We start from the raw sequence: 6,000 nt of genomic DNA, 5'->3' as shown, positions 1-6,000 counted from the left end.
ATGGGCCCAAAATCCTACCAACACCATGTCTCCCTCCTGAGGAGTTTTGCTAGGCCTTGGTTTCATTTGTGGTGGCAACAGCTCTCATTTCACAAGCAGACCAGAGCATACCCAGTTAAAACATACCACAAATAAGCCAGAGATCAAACACTGCCCACAACAGTCAAAGGGCGCCTCTTCAGATGATTGGCCTGAAGGACAAAGCATCCAGGACACAACAGCAGAGCACACACAGCACATATCAGAGATGCTCTGAGAAGCACCAGCTTGGGTAATGGGGGACACTACACTGCAGGGCCATTACCTTCAAGACAGGAGATGTAGCTGACTTTCCTAACACACAGAAACAGGGAGAGAATCAGACAAAATGAGAAAACAGAGGAATTTGTCCCAAATGCAAGAACAAAACAAAGCCATAGCCAAAGATCTAAGTGAAATATATATAAATAAGCTGTCTCATAGATTATTTAAAGCAATGATCATAATGATACTCACTGGACTTGGGGAAAGAGTGAAGAACATCAGTGAGACCATTAACAAAGAGATAAGGAATAACTTAGCAGAGACAAAAGGCTCAATAAACAAAATGAGAAACATGCTTGACAGAATAAACAGCAAGCTGGAAGAAGTTAAGGAATGAAATAATGACCAAGTAATGGAAAGTAATCAAGAGAGAAAAAAATTTTGCACAATGAGAACAAACTTGGGGAACAGTGACTCAACCAAATGTAATAACATTCATATTGCAGGAGTCTCAGAAGAAGAGAGAGAAAGGGGAACAGAGAATTTATTTGAAGAAATACCTGAAAACTTACTTAATCAGAGGAAGGAAACAGATATTCAGATCCAGGAGGCATACAGAACCTCCAACAAAATCAATAAAAGCAGATCCACACCAAGACATATTGTAAGTAAAATGGCAAAATATAGTGATAAAGAAAAAACATTAAAAGCAGCATGACAAAAGAAAACAATTTCATAAAAAGGAAACCCCATAAGGGTATCAGCAGACTTTTCAGCAGAAACTTTCCAAGACAGAAAGGAGTGACATGATATATTCAAAGTTCTGAGTGGGAAAAACATGCAGCCAAGAATATTGGGTGAGGCTATCATTCAGAAAAGAAGGAGAGATAAAGAGTTTTTTCCAGGCTAACAAAAAAATTAAGGCGTAGTGACCACTAAACCAGTCCTGTAAGAAACATTAAAGGAAGACTCTTTTGAGTGGAAAAGAAAAACCAAAAATGACAGAATGAAGGTAGGAAACACAAAGGCAGTAAAAATTAATATTTCTATAAAAAAATCAGTCAAGGAACTCACAAAATAAAGGGATGTAAAATATTACACGTTTACCTAAAATATGGGAAAGAGAGACATAAAGAATGGGTCAAACTTAAATAACCATCAACTTAATATGCAGAAGATGGTATATACAAGCCCAGTGGTAACCACAAATCAAAACCATGAATAAATATCAAAGAATAAAGAGAAAAATACAAATGTATCACTAAAGAAAGCCAGCATACTATGAAATAAAGACAAGGATCAGAGAAAATCTTCAGAAACAACCAGAAAAAAAAGGTAATAAAATAGCAATAAACACGTATCTGTCAATAATTAATTTTAATGTAAATGTATTAAAAGCTCCAATCAAATGACTCAGGGTGACAGAATGGATAAAAAACAAGACCCATCTATATACTGCCTACCAGAGACTCATTTTAGACCCAAACACACCCACAGATGGAAAGTGATGGGATGGAGAAACATCTATCATGCAAATGGATTTCAAAAGAAAGTCAGAATAGCAAAATTTATTTCTAACAAAGTGGACTTCAAATCAAGACTGTAACAAGACATAAAGAAGAACACCATATAATAATAAAGGGGACAACCCAAGAAGATATAGCAATTGTAAATATCTATCTACCCAACATAGGAGAGCCCAAATACATAAAACAGTTGATAAGAAAGAGAGAAATAATAATAATAATACAATAATAATAGGAGACTTTAACCCTCACTGACATCAATGGATAGACCATCTAAACAAAATCAACAAGGAAACAATGGCTACAAGTAACACACTGGACCAGATGGATTTAACAGATATATTCAGAAGATTCCATCCTAAGACAGCAGAATACAAATTCTCCTTTTTTTCCCCTTAGTTTATTTATTTATTTTGAGAGAGAGAGAGAGAAAGAGAGAGGGAGAGAACAAGCAGAGAAGAAGCTGTGAGAGAGGGGAACAGAGGATCTGAAGCAGGCCCCCTGTCTACAACAGACAACCCAATGCAGGGCTTGAACCCATGAACCAAGAGATCATGACCTGAGCTGAAGTCAGATGCTCAACTGACTGAGCCACTCAGATGCCTCAAAACACACATTCTTTTTAAGTGCACATGGAACATTCCCTAGAATGGATCACATATTAGGCCACAAAACAAACTCCAACAAATTCAAAAAGATCAAAGCCATACCATGCATCTTTTCTGACCAAACACTATATAACTAGGAATCAACCACAAGAAAAAACCTGGAAAGACCACAAATACATGGAGGTTAAATAACATGTTACTAAACAGTGAACAAGTCAACCAGGAAATAAAAGAGGAAATAAAAAGTACTGGCAACAAATGAAAATGAAAACACAAAAGTTCAAAAATCTTTGGGATACAGCAAAAGTGGTTCTAAGAGGGAAGTTTACAGCAGTAGAGGCACACTTCAAAAAGGAAGAAAAATGTCAAATAACGTAATCTTACACCAAAAGGGGATAGGAAAAAAAAAAAAAAAAAAAAACTAAAACCAGCAGAAGGAAGGAAATAATAAAGAGTAGAACAGAAATAAGTGCTAAAGAAACTTAAAAGAAACAAACAAACAAACAAACAAAAAAAAAAAAAACAGGAGAAAAAATTAGAAAAAAAACAATAGAACAAATCAATGAAACAAGGAGCTGGTTCATTGAAAAAATCAGTAACATTTATAAGCCTCTAGCCAGATTATCAAGAAGAGAAAAGAGAGAAAGGACCCAAATAAATAAACAAATAAAAGAGAACACAATCACCACCAGAGAAATATTAATAATTATAGGAGAATATTATGAAACACTATATGCCAAAAAATTGGACTACCTAGAAGAAATGAATAAATTTCTAGAAACATATAACCCATAAAAGTGAAACAGGGAGAAATAGAAAATTTGAACAGATTGATTACCAGCAAAGAGATTGAATCAGTAATCAAAAAACTCCCAACAAACAGAAGTCCAGAGCCAGCTGGCTTCACAGATTTCTACCAAATATTTAAATAAGAGTTAATACCTATTCTTCTTAAACTTTTCCAAAAAATATAAGAGGAAAGAAAACTTCCAAATTCATTCTATGAGGCCAGAATTACCCCAATACCAAAACCAGATAAAACCAACCAAAAAAAAAAAAAAAAAAAAAAGAGATACACAGGCTATTACCTCTAATGAACATAGATGCAAAAACCCTCAACAATATACTAGCAATCCAAATCCAACACTACATTAAAAAATCATTCCCCAATCAAATGGGATTTATTCCTGGGTTGCATAGGTGGTTTGATATTCACAAATTAATCAATGTGGCACATCACAACAGTAAGAGATAAAGGATTAAGAACCATATAACCATTTCAATAGACAAAGAAAAAACTTGACAAAGTACAACATCCATTTATGATAAAAACCCCAAACAAAGTAGGTTTACAGGGAGCATTCCTCAACATAATAAAAACTATCTATGAAAAACCCACAACTAACATCCTCAGTGGGGAAAAAGTGAGAGCCTTTCACCTTAAGGTCACTTTTATTCAACATAATACCAGAAGTCCTAGCCACGGCAATCAGACAAAAAGAAACAAAAGGCCTCCAAATCTGCAAGGAAGAAATCGAACTTTCACTCTATGCAGATGGCATGATACTATATATAGAAAACCCAAAGACTCCACCAAAAAAATGCTAGAACTGGTTAATGAATTCAGTAAAGTCATAGGATGCAAAATCAATTTATAGAAATTTGTTCCATTTCTGTACACCAGTAATGAAGCATCAACAGAAAGAGAAATTAAGAAAACAATCCCATTTACAATTGAACCAAAAATAGTACAATACATAGTAACAAACCTAACCAAAGAAGAGAAAGGCCTGTACTCTAAAAACTAAAACACTGATGAAAGAAATTGGAGACAACACAAAGCAATGGGAAGACATTCCATCATCATGATAGGAAGAGCAAATACTGCTACAGTATCTATACTACCCAAAGCAATCTACACACTTATTGTAATCCCTATCAAAATATCAACAACATTTTTCACACAACTAGAACAAATAATCCTAAACTTTATATGGAACTACAAAAGACCTCAAATAGACAAGCAATCTTGAAAAAGAAAAGAAAAGCTAGAGGCATCACTACAAAACCGTAGTAATCAAAACGGTATAGTGCTAGCACAAAAATGGACAGAGATCAATGGAACAGAACAGAAAACCCAGAAATTAACCCAAAATTATATGGTCAATTCATCTTTGACAAAGCAGGAAAGAATATTCAATGGGAAAAAGACAGCCTCTTCAATAAATGTTGCTGGGAAAACTGGACAGCAACATGCAAAAGAATGAAACTGGACCACTTTCTTACACCATACACACAAATAAATTCAAAATGGATGAAAGAAAATGTGAGACTTAACACCATAAAAATCCTAGAAAAGACCACAGGCAGTAATTTCTCTGACACTGGCTGTAGCAACCATTTTCTATATAAGTCCCATGAGGCAAGGGAAACAAAAGCAAAAATAACCTATTGGGACTTCATCAAAATAAAAAGCTTCTCCAGAGTGAAGGAAACAATCAACAAAATAAAAAGCAACCTATGGAATGGGAGAAGCTTTTTGCAAATGACATATCTGATAAAGGCTTAGTATCCAAAATATATAAAGAACTTACAAAATTCAACATCCAAAAAACAAATAATCCAATTAAAAAATGGGCAGAAGACATGAATAGACATTTCTCTAAAGATTTACAGATGACCAGTAGACACATGAAAGGATGCTCATCATCACTTATCATCAGGGAAATGCAAATCAAAATTACAGTGAGATATCACCTCACACCTGTCAAAATGGTTAAAAACAACAACATAAGAAACAACAGGTGTTGGTGAGAATGTGGAGAAAAAGCAACCCTTTTGCCCTCATGGTAGGAATGCAAATCAGTGCACTGTGGAAAACATTATGGAGGTTCCTCAAAAAGTTCTAAAAGTAGAACTACTCTATGAGCTATCAAGCACACTACTGTGTATTTACCCAAAGAATTTACAGTGTATTTACAAAACATTAATTCAAAGAAATACATGACCCCTATGTTTACAGCAGCATTATTTACAACTGCCAAAATACAGAAGCAGCCCAAGTGTCCATCACTGATGAATGGATAAAGAAGATATGGTGTATATATACATATAATGGAATATTTAATATTTTCAGTCATAAAAAGAATGAAATATTCCCATTTGCAATGGCATGGATGGAGCTAGAGAGTAAAATGCTAAGTAAATGCTAAGAAATAAGCCAATCAGAGAAAGACAAGTATCATATGACTTCACTCATATGTGGAATTTTAGAAACAAAACAAATGAGCAACTGGGGGGTAGGGGGGGGTTGAGGGAGGGGGGGGAGGGGGAGAGAGGGAGAGGGAGAGGGAGAGGGAGAGGGAGAGGGAGAGGGAGAGAGAGAGAGAGAGAGAGAGAGAGAGAGACACGGAGAGGGAGAGGGACAGGGACACCAAGAAAGAGATTCAACCACAGAAAACAAACTGATAGTTACCATAGGGGGAGGTGGGTAGGGAGAAGGAGGAAATAGGTGATAGGGATTAAGGAGTATATGTGTGTTGATGGGTGCCAGGTGATTAAAATTAAAACTAAAACTAATAATAATAGTAAAATAAACCCATAAGCTATGGTCAACTGATATT

Source organism: Panthera pardus, unplaced genomic scaffold (genome assembly GCF_024362965.1).
Source record: "Panthera pardus isolate Hobbes unplaced genomic scaffold, ASM2436296v1 HiC_scaffold_8, whole genome shotgun sequence".
NCBI classification, from domain to species: Eukaryota; Metazoa; Chordata; class Mammalia; order Carnivora; family Felidae; genus Panthera; species Panthera pardus.
This window is presented reverse-complemented; position numbering follows the sequence as displayed.